Here is a 13982-nt window from a genome sequence, read left to right on the forward strand (position 1 = left end):
GGGCACGTCTGCTCAACCCACCGGTAACGGGAGACGCTGCACAGCGGCTACAGCTCCAAACTAAGGCAAGACAAACATCTCTAATCCTCTGAGAATTCTGGTGTTTCTCAAAGCGCTAAAATTGAACATTCCAAATTGATTAGTTATCATTAGATTCGAATTAGTTAGAGATAAATACTCTTTTCGCTTGATCAAAGCCATCACACACTCAGGTCTTGACCATTCTTTGTGTTTTCACTCATTGATTCATTCACTGTTCATCACCTCATTCTGAACGTTCTCTCATTCTCTGTTCTGTTTACTTGAGTATTTCCATATTATGTTATTCATATATCCAGTAGTGTTAGATTAATAAAACGTTAAAAGGAATCTGGTTTTGTGTGCATTGCTCTTCAGATTTAAGCAGAGGTCACTGAACCGCAACAAGAATTCATGGCATAAGAGACTCATTTGGTTTTATCACAAGAAGGTTGTTATTGTTATTCATAACTGATAACTCATTGAATTGATATCTGGCGTTGACTAGATTGATGCAAGCGTTGTTTCAGCTTTAAAACAAACCTGGTGCCCCAACTTCGAGGTATATTAATGTTTCTGCATTAATATCAAACTATTTATAATTTGAAATATATATATATTATCCTCTAGTTTGGCTTCACTTCACACTTGCAAATAACTGACTCGTTACGTGAACAAAAGACACAAAAGTGAGTAGGTGTGATGAACCCTCCCCCAAGAAGTACACAAATTGTAGAAGCTTGTTTCTGCTCCAGACTGAAAGAGTTGACATGACTCAACTTTCACACAACTTAACCTGAGCCATGAAAAACAGATATATTTGTAAACTGCTTAACAAGAAAATCCTTCATGGATCCATAACTTTAAAGTTTCTGCTCAAATCAAGGCTTTGTTAACATAATGCTGTATGAAGGAATTTAGTGTCTGTCCATACAGTAGGTCTCCCTCAGAGAACCAACAGCCTAGTGGTTAAGGAACAGAAGCTCCCAGCTAGGGACTCTTGGTGTAAACTCTCCTCTGGTGTCTTTTGTTTACCACACAAATTCAAGTGACACAAAATACAGAGATCTGCGCACCCCATTTTCTGTTGACAAGGCAAGAAGAATCAGACAAGGCAAAGCACATCAGTGCCTCAAGAATGGAGAGACGTTGGGCCTGCTTGTACAGCAGGAAATCAGCATCATCATCCACTATGTCCAGTATTAAATGGACATCTGATTACATAGATGTGTTTATGCCAGCTGATATTCTTTCAGTTCTATGTCATTTCAATCACCTTTTACTGCCAAATGTTACCGATCGTTTGATTGTGATGGCTCAATAATTTTCAAGTTAACTCACAGACTTTTCTTAAAGTAGAAACAGTACCAAGACTGCAGGAACCTTCAGTTTGAGTAAAGTTACGTATTATCCTCCATTTACAATACGCTTCACTTCACACCTGTAAAGAACTGGCTCATCAGTTAAACAAAGAACTGTAAGAAGGTGTGAAGACCATGTCTCCCATGAAGGACATATAATTTAGAAGCTCCTTGAGAAACATTTCTTGATTCTAAAAGAATGTAGTGATCCAACTTTTAGACAACCTGGTTTAGAAAATGGTCAAATGAACTGGATGGTTATAAAATCTATAAATAAAACTTGTTAAAAAGTAAGCGTTAAGTTTATGGCTTTAGGATATAAAAGTATCTTAAATTAAACCACCAACTAACAAAAGCGGTTTGTTTAAAAAACTGTGGGTGGGAAGTTGTGTGCGTTAACCACTAGGCTCTTTGAAGTGATGGATCTCTGAACAATCTTCTGTTTAAGTAGTTCACAAATGTATCTGATTACATCACATCAGGTAACAGCACTGCAGGACTCTGGTGCTTTGGGGAGAAGGGGGTGGTGTGAAACCAGTCTAACTAGTGCTGTGGATTGGTCGTTCTGTCTGAAAAGAGGCTCTCTATTGTTATGTTCAACTAAGCTTGATTAGAAGATTCAAATGCTCTTTTTTAATTTAAAACAGCTCCTGAAGCAGGCAAACATTTCAAGTTTTCTCAACTTTTTAGTTGACTGTTTAGTCAGACTATTGTCTGTCTGTCTGTCTGTTTGTCTGTCTGCCCTAGCAAACAGTGTAGAACTGACATTATCAGATCTATGTCCTGTTCTCAGAACTGTGTCTATACTTGGTATTTGACCCTAACTATACAGGTCAGATACTAAAACTCCACCTTTTGGTTTTACCCTGGAATTGTGTCTTTGGTGCTAAAAATGGGGGTGGCCTCATTAAAATGTTTAACACCTTCCCCAGACAGACCAAGGAGGGGGACTGCTGACAATGGGCTCATGAGTGTCACAGTTTCTGGTCCTGCTCCTTGTTTTATTTTGGAGTCCGTCCTGTTGGTAATGTTCTGGGTCTACTTCCGCTATGATTATGAAAGCACTTCATGTTAATGTCACGTCACAGCTGTTCCATGCCATTTACCGGTCATTATCCACACCTGCAGCTCATCAGTAATCAGTCACCTAGGATTTAAGCACCACCTCTCACCCCAGTACCTTGCCAGATTGTTAGTTCGTGTTTGCGTGCATTTACCATCATGCAGCGTTTTTGTTCTTGTCTCGACCCGTGTTTCCGATCTTGTTTTGCCTACCGTTACCGAGCCTTGCCTGATCCCTGCCTGCATCGTCTGCTGACCCTGTCTGGTAATTACCCTGCCTGTTGTATGACTATGATTCTGCCTCGTCCTGAACGGTACTGCTATCTCTGCCAACACGGTTAACGAACCCTGTCTGTCCACGGAACTGAGCCTGCCTGAACCCTTGCATTGAACCTTTCTGCTTACACGTGTATGACCCTGCCTGACTCTGACTCTGCATTTCCGGAATAAATCCCTTTTGTAACACCCAAAACTTGTTTGAGCCGTGCATGTGGGTCCGCCATCTATGATGGTCTGACAATGAGTCTGTGATGAGTGCATGATCAGCGCTGAAAGGGCACTGACAGTCGACTGAAATCAGCAAAAACGAACTTCTCCATCTGTAGTTGCCAGTTGTAGTTGTGTGTTTTTAGTTTAGGCCTGTATGATACAGAGCGTTTTGTCTCGTGTTTTTATGTTAGAGCTTAGTCCCGCCCTGCAGCGAGCAGAAACTCCTCGCTCAGAGCAGGTGTTAAATCTGCCTCCACTGCATCTCCTCTCCTGGCCCCAGTACCCCGTCAAGCCCTGCCACTTCAGAACCGACAGGGGGAGTTCGTAACAGTTTCCTCCATTTGGAATTCAACTACTTCAGCTTCTTCTATAAAAGGTTATAATAATAATAACCTCTTATAACTATGCTAACTTTCTGCATACTACATCCTGCAAGTGTAGTATGTCAAGGCATGAAATATTCCAGACTCCAGAAATGCATTTGTTAAAAAAAAAAAAAAAAGAGTACAAAGCTGTGAAATACGTTCATCCTCTAACAGCTGCACCTGCCTCTTTTTTTGCTTACTCAACTAGTAATATGGAAATATCAAGTTACAGGTGGCCAAAATAACAAGTTACAAGCACTTGAAGACAAGAGCTGGCCAAAGATAATATTCCAGTAAATTACTTATTATTTACACTGGTCCCTATTATTAGGTCAGGGGCGAGTCGCAGAGCAGATCTGAAAACTAGGGAAAAAAGTCTGAACTGTACTTATACTGTATGTCATTCATTCATTTTATCCTCCACAAATAGCAGATTGCAAGCTCATTAACAGCAGCAGTTGCTATAGTGTTGCCAGGGAAACTCAAGAAATGTTATTGGCTCAGATGTATCCAGGCAGCCCATATTACTGTACGCAAGCACAAACACACACACATACACACAGAAGAACCGTAATAATGCTGTCTGTCTTGTAAAGGCGTGCGCATTTGATTGGTTCTGGGTCTTAGATTATGAACAGAACCCAGCAAAAAGTTAAATAAGATGATTTTATATAAATAAGTAAAGTGTTTAGTCTGTTTTTGTTTTGTCTGTTGATTGTTGCCTATTCTCTTTCCACTCACCCTGAGCTGGTCGAGGAAGATTCCCCTATAGAAACATTAGCTATAGCTTAACCAACATAAGCACCGTTTACTACCTTCTTCCTCATCAACACTGCACTTACATATAGCTTATAAAGAGAAATGAACACTATAAACAAGATAACAAACGCCTATTCTATACATCGCTCATCACTCAAGGGGCACAAAGTTGTATTATTACATCTCCTCCTGGTAAATGCGTTTATTTCAGTCATCCATTATTTCTGCAATACAAACATTCCGCCTTTAATAACCATATGATGATGAGCCTAAAAACAAGTCACAAAGAAATTGTCATTTTGAAATTTGAATAAATGGACAAATGATACACAGACATGAACATAACAAAACAAGGCAACACATATACTGGAAACACACCTGGTTCAGATGCAGCAGAACTTTCAACTGTCATGGAACTGATGCCATTGTATTCTGTGAACAAAATGCTATTATTTGATATTAGACTGGTTTCTGTGTGATGTTTAATGCCTGATCTACAGATTTGCCAGGAAATTCCTCAAGAACAACAAAGGGACTTCAACTTATCACCATGCTTTGCCTTTGTGTGAATGTATAAAACTGAAATAAAGATACTCACCTTCTTCTTTTAATCTGTGCACCATACATATATGCTAGGCACAGCAGGTAAATTATGTAACCTCAATATTGTGTTGTCTTTTTAAGTAAGTCAATGTTACAATAGCTTAATCAGTAGTTTCTAGATTAAGCCATTCATAATTTGATTTTGTTTTTTATTATTATTATTATAATTATATTATTATTTGTGTTTGTTTTAGTGTTTACTTGTTGTTACATAGGGACAAGACCATTCGTCATGAATAACATTTCATTTGTTACAGCGTTGTAAGGGACCACGTATAAGACCTTAATATTTTATGCATTTACATACTGCTGTTTAACCATTCTGACTTCTCGCTTGAGTGCCAAAGTGATCGTTACATGTGTATTGTGTTATGGTGTGATAAAACTTTGAGCTTGATGAAAAGAGGAAAGCTTAGTTATCCCAGATTTAGGAGCGATCCAAATCCAATAGTTTGATTCCTGATCTGAAGAGGTGGAACTCTTCACCACTGGTTGAACTCATTTCTCCGCCCTGCAGTGACTCAGTGGAGTCGGATTTCCCTCTATCTTAAAACTTATTTCACCTTTTCTTTTTGCATCACATTACTATTTACTATTTACTACTATTTATCTAAACTACTTTAATTTTCCTTTGTTCTTATATTTTTTAAACTTACGTTAAATTTAGAAATACAAACAAACCGCAAATTTAGTTACGTTAGAAAGTCATCTCGAGAAACTGAAACTATCACAAACATTCCTTAATTGACTTGCTATTTTTGATCGAACTAATTAAATTAGATTCTAGCCCGTTTGCTTTTGGGCTGGTTTAAGCAGCGCTGACGCTTTGAAACACCTTGAAAGTCCAGCCTGGCTGACTGTTACTTTGCTGAACCCGAGCCGTCATCATCACCGCGGGCGACGATTCCTGGCCCAGAGGCCGTGGCACCTGGACCAGAGAGGGCACGCCTGCTCAACCCACCGGTAACGGGAGACGCTGCACAGCGGCTACAGCTCTAAACTAAGGCAAGACGAACATCTCTAATCCTCTGAGAAGTCTGGTGTTTCTCAAAGCACTAAAATTGAACATTCCAAATTGATTAGTTGTCCTTAGATTCGAATTAGTTAGAGACAAATACTCTTTTCGCTTGATCAAAGCCATCACACACTCAGGTCTTGACCATTCTTTGTGTTTTCACTCATTGATTCATTCACTGTTCATCACCTCATTCTGAACGTTCTCTCATTCTCTGTTCTGTTTACTTGAGTATTTCCATATTATGTTATTCATATAGGCAGCAACTGCTCAGTTCCAGTCCTGCACCTCAGGACTGGTTGTCAAGACAAGCCTAGTTTTTGACATTCACATTCAACATTCACAGGATGCTTGTTGGATAGATTAAGAACTCGGAGATTTAAAAGGCCACTTTGCTTGGCCAAACAGAAAGTATGCCAGGTGAACCTGAGTGGTACCAAGTCCACAAGTGTCTCTGTTTGTTGAATGTCATGAGAAGTTTGGATGACATCATCTCAACATCCTGGACATCAGGAGAGAGACATCTGATAATTAGATGTTTGTCAGAATTAGAAAGACTGGATTAATCAAATATATCAAAACCAGAGTTTGGACTGATGAAAATGTCATTTTTATTTTCTTACTTTTTAGAAAGTTACAGTTATGGGAAACCTGAAAAGAGAGAATAGGACATTTCCAAGTTACAACATGTGAACTGGCCTAAATGTTGTGACTTGAACAACAGCAGGTATCACAAACATAGGACCTCCAGAGAAAACTGTTGTTAGTTTGAAACAGAGCTTTGGTTGACATGTAACTGGACAGGGTGAGGCTGACTGTAGGTGTGGTTGCTGTCCTGTGCAGCTAGACTCGGACTTGGAGAATGTGGTGGTCCCAAATAACAGGTCGGCTCTGGTAACGACCATTTGTATAAATGAGCCCAGACCGAAATGTCGCAAAGTAGCAGGCAAGCAAGTGGAAAAGATGACTTTCCATGTGCTGTAGCCACAAGGGCCACAAATCATAATGCCTGAAGAGAACCAGCTGACATTAGTTTCTCCCAAACAAACCACTTCTTTTTAAAGCATAGGTCCTCTTGAAATTGTAGCCAATCCAGATCTATTAAGAGGTGCTCACTAAGCAGAACCATGTGTTACAAAAGAATGTGAGGTTTGGTTAAGAGGGCCACTTTTCCCCTTTTTCCTTGAAAGGAGTTTATGGCCATTGGTGATCTGCCAAACATTCCAATAGAAGCATTTCCTGAGGCTGTGGGCATTTAAAGACACCTCTGTCTCTGCACGCTGCACACTGCTTCACTTTCCACTCAAATATCTCCCATCACCTACTGGGTGTGCTTTACGGGTACAACAAACATTGCATAACAGCCCTGTAAATGAACTTAATGGTGAGCCATTACCCAACCTCATCTTAAATGAATGTGAAGTCCACTGTGCTACAGATGCCAAGTAGGCCAAGTGTGAATACTGATGTACCTGCTGCAGTCACCATGGCTACAGCACCGCAGCAGAGAGTAGACACTCACATTATGTGTACACACTGATCGAAGCACAATGTTGATCAAAACAAAAGAAGCATTGCATTTCAGCAGCATTTCTCAAAGTGAGGCTGGAAAATGAATCAAACTGTTACTTCTAGGCAAAACTGGAACTCCAAATCGAAGTCCAAATAATTTGATAAAAAGCCTCCAGTTATTTCTGGGTGTTGAGTGGAATCAGACACAGATCATGTTTCTTCTACATTACCTTCACTTTATTGGTTCCCACGGCAGTCTAGAAGAGAATCCTTCTCCTCACTTCAAAGTTCCGCTCCTTTTGTCTTCCAGACCTCATAGCTCCTCATGCTTCTCTCTGAGCTGGTCTACTGGTGGTTCTAGAGGCTCTACAGTACATGTAGAATTAGCTACCAAGCTCTTGAACCACCTTCAGTTCATGTTCTACTCTAAGACCAGGAACCACATAGTTAGAGAGGCTTTAGGTGACAATGGACACTGAAGTTCTCAATTAAAATGAATATTCATATCAGCTTTTCATTATTAATTCAATAGAGATGAAAAGCATCTGGTGACACTGATGCAACACATAAATATTATTATTATTTTTTTAATACTTTTATGAACTCATGCTAAATTGGCCACTGAAACAAAACTTAACCCAGGGGAATGAGTTGTTTTGAAATAATTTCATTTAGATTCACTCATAAATGGTTTGTAATTGGTTTCCCTCTGTCTTCCAGGAAATACACACATGTCCTCACACACACTGTGCTGTGCTGTTCTTCCACGTTTTTTGGGTCTATGTAGGTTAGCAATGTAGCAGGCCATCTGTGCTATCACTTCCTTGGCTAAGATATCCATTACTTGACTGTGTGTGTGGGTGTGTGTGCGTGCGTGCATGTGTGTGTGTACTTGTGCTTGCATCAAAGTAAGAACCAAATTTTCCTACCAAACTGAAGACATTTTGATAAAGTGAGGGCATTTTGGCCGGTCCTCATTTCTTTGAAGGCCTGTTTGAGAGTTAAGATGTGATGTTAGGACTAAAGTTAAAATTGAGTTTAGGATTAACACAAGGGTTAGATGTAAGCATAAGGATAAGCATAAGAATGTGTGTGTTTGTGTGTGTGTGTGTGTGTGTGTGTGTGTGTGTGTGTGTGTGTGTGTGTGTGTGTGTGTGTGTGTGTGTGTGTGTGTGTGTGTGTGTGTGTGTGTGTCCTACTCTGTGATCTCATAGCTGTCTTGCAGTATTCCCACACATTCCTGTCTAAGGATTCTGGGTGTTTCTTTTCTAGCTTGACACACTGCACCTCCCAGAACAGATGTGTTGTCCTTCAGTAGCACTCTGCTATGGCCACAGATATCTGTGACATTTCTGGTGCACCTAGTTAGTCTGACACTGGGCTCCTCTTCCAGTTACTGTTGGTGCTAATTACTGGGCCTCTGTGTAATGTCATGAGATCTAAGTTGCATCTCTTGAGACTTCAGCAACATAGATCAGCATCAGAGACCCAACAAGGAAAAGGCCCCAATGTTTTAGCACACTATGATCTGAACCTTCGTAAACAGAATTATTCCAAAAAAAGAAAATTAGGAAACCCAACCAACAAATGCAGAATAAAAAATGTTGTGCATAGTACACAAGCAAATGTAACAATAAACAAAATCACTGACTTATTGCATTACAGATTGTTTTATTTGTGTCTATTTATATTTTGCTTTCTACCAGCAGAATTTAACTAATTAAAACCAAGGTTCTATTTTTGGAGTCTACATTTTAAACATATGTTTAAATCCAATATCCCATGCTCCAATGCACATTTCATGTATATACGCATACTACATGTATACTGTAAGCAGCATATGCTTATAGTTCGTGCTACTGGAGCCAGACTGAGTGCTTTAATGCTGCCCTCCCCTCCCCCACACTCTCTGCCTCTGATGCTGTCTACCTGCCTCTACCTCCACTCTCTGACCTGCATTTAGTGGCTGGGCCCCCGGGCTCATCAGGACATGCTGCCCTTGCTCTTATACAGCTGCTGGAATAAAGGCAGCACTGTATCCTACAAAACCAATGATGATGTCAGCTTGTTATTGACTCTCCCAGGTCTGAATGACTGAGCAGAGGATGGGGGTGGGGTGGAATCTATCTATTGCAGTGAGGTGACCAGCCAGGCACAAATGAGCGGTTGTGTGTATGTGTGTGTGTGCGTGGGGGGATGGGTGGGATCCTGCAGTCCTCATTTCCGCAGACATAATCTGTCCCAGTTGCTGCACAGCTCTTACACTTTACAATAAGCTCTCTCTCTCTCTTTCTCTCTCTCTCTGTCTCCCTCGCTCCCCTCCCCCACCCCTCGCCTCTCTGCTTGTAAGAAGATGGATGATTCCCTCTAAGTAAAGCACAGAGATACACATAATGGGCAGGTGGCAGAGGAACTGAAACTGAAAGGGCCAGCTTAGCTCCCACCCATATGAACATTAGATAAAAACACAAAACAAACTATTAAGTCCTTAGCCTACTCTGAGGAAGATTTTAACCTTCAACCCAAGAACATTTTCGCTATAAAAAGTTACACCATCATTATTGCCGGGTCATTTTTACCGAATATAACATACCCAACAAAAAGTACTTGTCATAAAAAAATAGATCAAAATATGACAACACATGATATATTAGAGTGGTTTTCTTTTATTTTCAATAGTGGTATGTGCAACAAAATGAAAAATAAAAACATAGGAATATCCTAAAAACATGCTGAAAATATTGAAAAAAACAATGGTGAAGCTACCCAGGGACCCATGACACTCAAATGCAATACCTTTGCTCGGGTGAAAATCACTTGGCAATAGTGCTCTAGGGTTAAGGTGCAATGAAATAAACAGCTACCTGCATCATGAAAGCTGTACAATTGCACACTAACACCACACTAACAATACATGAAAATACAATAAAACACAGACACTAAGCAAAATGACCCACAATGGCTTCACGACCCCGTCATCAACCACTGATTGTTCAGTTACTGGAAGACTTGTGTCTATGCTCTTGCTCGCTGGTATTATTGAATTTTGATGCCTGGATTGCGATACATGGATTTGGATTCTTGTTGTGGACTCTGTCATATTGATAAGGATTCATCTCATCTGAGAAGACAAACACATGGTTTGAGAAAATTTACGTAAACTCTTCCACAAACTTTGCCCTAGAGCCTCAAGCCAGGCTTTCACATTTGGTCAAAGGAAACACACACTGATTAAAAGTGCTGTTAAATATTTGCATATAATAACAGTTCCTTTTAAACCTATGGGTTCTCAAGTAACAGGACCAAAGCAGTTACTCTCTATATTGAATCTAGATGCATGTGATGAGCATGAGACCAGGAGGCAAACAGGAACCTTGAGATGACGTCACAGACGGGGTCGGCAACCTGCGGCTCCGGAGCTGCATGCAGTTCTTAAAAAATAAAAAATAAATTATTTAAAAAAAAATATTTAAAATAAAAATTTTCGTTGCTCAAAACCGCATTGCAGTCACTGCTGTTGTCAAGCTCCTCCCCCGGTTCACACGCCTAACGTGTCCTCACCGCTGCTGGTGTTAAAGATTTAGAAGTCGGTCACCAGTCAATAAAATATAAAATGTTAGGTCTCTGTGTCTTGTCTGTTGTGTCTTGTTTGGGTTTAAACCCAAAGGTTGAATGTTCTCAAATAATCCCAGTGTTTTTGTTTTTTTGGTGGAAAACGGGTCCAAATGGCTCTTTGGGTGTTATGGGTTGCCGATCCCTGCTCTAGACAAAAACAAACAAATGAAGGTCAGACCAGCTGATGTTTTGGCCGATTTCACTCTTTTTTTTTGATAATTTTTGTTATTGTCAGTGGAATAAAAATTTCCAAGGTACATTTTTATAATTTATAAGTTTTTTAAATATCAATATTAAACATAACTTAAAAACTACCATTTGACTTCCATTCAAACCACATTTTAATTCCATTTACATTACAACATTAATAAATTTAGATAATATTATTACTTGGAAAAAATTTGTTTTGTACAAAATTATATATTTTGCCCAAATATGGTCAAGGGAGCAAGTTTCACAGTTTCAGTCTGGTTCCTGTCATGGTCTTGTCATGTCCCGGTTTTATTTTGAAGGACTTCCTGTTTTGTTCACGTCTCAGCTGTTCCATGCCATTTCCAGTTAATCACGCACACCTGACAGTAATCTCGTAATCAAGCACCGGTATTTAGTCACCACCTCAAACAGCAGTCAGACACCAGATTGTTATGCGTGAAATCGCCATCATCCAGCGTTCGTGTCTTTGCCCTGATTCGTGATCCTGATCTTGTTTTGACCATCGTTCCCGATTCCAGCCTGCTGCTTGTCTGCCTTGCATACCGATCCAGCCTGGTAATTACTCTGCCTGTTTTTTGACCATGAGACTGCCTGACCCTTTTGTACTGTGATCCAGCGCTTACCAGTGTATGACCTCGCCTGAACCTGACCCTGTTTTTGCCATAATAAACCGGCACAACACGCCGGTCAAGCCCGGCTCTAGCCCAGCCGGGTTTGGCGCCGCCCCGTCAAGCACAAAGGCCGTAGATAGCCCTGCCGGCTCCAGAGAGGAGGCCGCACGCAGCCCTGCCGGCTCCAGAGAGGAGACCGCACGCAGCCCTGCCGGCCTGGTAGCAGTGACCATCCCCGTCGGTCCTGGGGAAGCGGCTATGTTGCCCACTGCTGGTCCGGGAGAGATGAGTCTGGTCCTTGTCGGCCCCGAAGAGGCCGTTCCAGTTCCTGTCGGCATCCAGGCGGAGGTCGTTCCAGTTCCTGTCGGCCTCCAGGCGGAAGTCATTCCAGTTCCTGTTGGCCTCCAGGCCAGGCCAACCATACTGGCAGCACAGTTTGTGACCAGGTCTGTCACCTAGAGGAAAAACTCACCCTCCTCCGGGCCACTCTTCGCCCACCCGGGCTCGTCTGATTTGGTTTTGGGTTTGGTCCATCCAGTATCTGGCCTGCCGGGGGCACACTGGGTTTAGTCCTTTTGTCTTTGATGTCACCTCCTAGTTTCCCGTTTTGAAAGAAATATCACTATGTCCATCTGTGTATTTAGTATCTAACTTCCAGGTTTGAGTTTAGTCTTTGTTGATCCATTGCATTGTTATCATGTCATTGTGCTTCCTCTGTCCAGGTTTTTTTGTTGTGGTTTTGTGTTTGTAGTATGTAGTAGTATTCGCATTGTTAATTGTTATTGATCAGTTTTCCCTTGCTATGCAGTGGCCTTTAGTTTAGCTGTTTGTATTCTGCTGTCTAGCAGCGCCTTTAGTTTGGGTTTCCCTCTGTGTTTATTTGTTCATTTATTAAAACCCATTTCTCTTCAGTCCTGTCTGTGGGTTGTTGCATTTGGGTCATCCTTCTAGTCTAGTTTGTCACGCACTGTAACAGTACCTGCTCAATGATAAAATGGCCGGTTACAGCCAAGTAGGCATCCATGATAATGGACATCCACATGTCAGCTGTCAGGCTAACAGCAGAGGCCCTGCTGACCATCTCCTTTGTCGCCTTGTACATGTCCTTCAGGCCTCAAGGCCTTCCTATGAGGAAGTATGTAGATGGGGTCCAGAAGGTTGACAAAAGCCTAAAGGTGACTGTAGTATCAGGTGATATCTGGTGGGCTAGGAACCTTAGTGGAATGTTATGTGTGTGGGGGGGCATAATAAAGAGAGGCACTGGAACACGACAGAACATGGTGTTAGGGATCCCGCAAGTGGCTTGAGGAAAAAAAAATGTCGAGCCGTGTGAGTTTTTTTTCCTTATCATTTTTTCTGAGCGGGGTCACAAAGAAACAAAATGAATCAGTTTCAAGAGGCAGAGTATATCCTATTGCATCTTCGGCCAGAGGAAACGGTTGACTACAATGTGGTGGCCCACAGGAATATCATTTTTGAGGGAGCAAAGTTCAACCAAAGGCAGAAAGAGGTCGGAGAGACAATCGACAATTTCCACACAGCACTACAATACCTGGCGGAATACTGTGGCTATGGCCTCTTGGACGATGAAATGGTCAGAGACAGATGTGTTGTTGGCTTATAAGATAAACACTTGTCAGAGCAACATCAAATGGACCCTGAGCTAATGCTAGAGAAAGCTGCTAATAGAGCTAGACAAAACAAACAGGTTAAGAAACAGCAAGAAGCGCTGAACAATGGGTTTAAAGCGGACATGTAGCTCAAGAGAGTGCAAGCACGTCAACAGGGCTGCCCACTTTCTCCATCACTATTTGCAATATTTATTGAACCTCTAGCCGCAGTAATAAGACGGCATGAAGGAATTACTGGAATATCGACCAAATCAGTAAAAGTTTATATGCTGACGATGTGTTACTGTTTCTCCTGGAGCCACAGACCCCTCTTCCTACAACTATCACCCTCATAGATGAATTCTCAGGACTTTCAGAATACTCTATTAACTGGACCGAATCTATAGTGCTACCACTTAACCTTAAGATGACTAACATCTCTTCTACCACACTCCATTCAGGGAACATTAAATTCTTGGGCATTGAATTGTTGTCTAGGCTATCAGATCTTATTGATCTAAAATACAATCCATTATTAAAACAAATAGAAGCCAACCTCAAAAGATGGCAGTCCTTACTCATTTAACTTATGGGAAGAATTACCACCAAAAAACAAGTTTGATCGTGCCAAAAATTAATTACATATTCTCAATGATTCCGAATCTTACAATCACTCACTCTGATGGACTGGAACCCAGATGCAGAGACACAGGGCCACAGGTCTTTTTCAAACAGATGGAATTTATTAC

This window comes from Betta splendens, chromosome 4 (genome assembly GCF_900634795.4).
Source record: "Betta splendens chromosome 4, fBetSpl5.4, whole genome shotgun sequence".
NCBI classification, from domain to species: domain Eukaryota; kingdom Metazoa; phylum Chordata; class Actinopteri; order Anabantiformes; family Osphronemidae; genus Betta; species Betta splendens.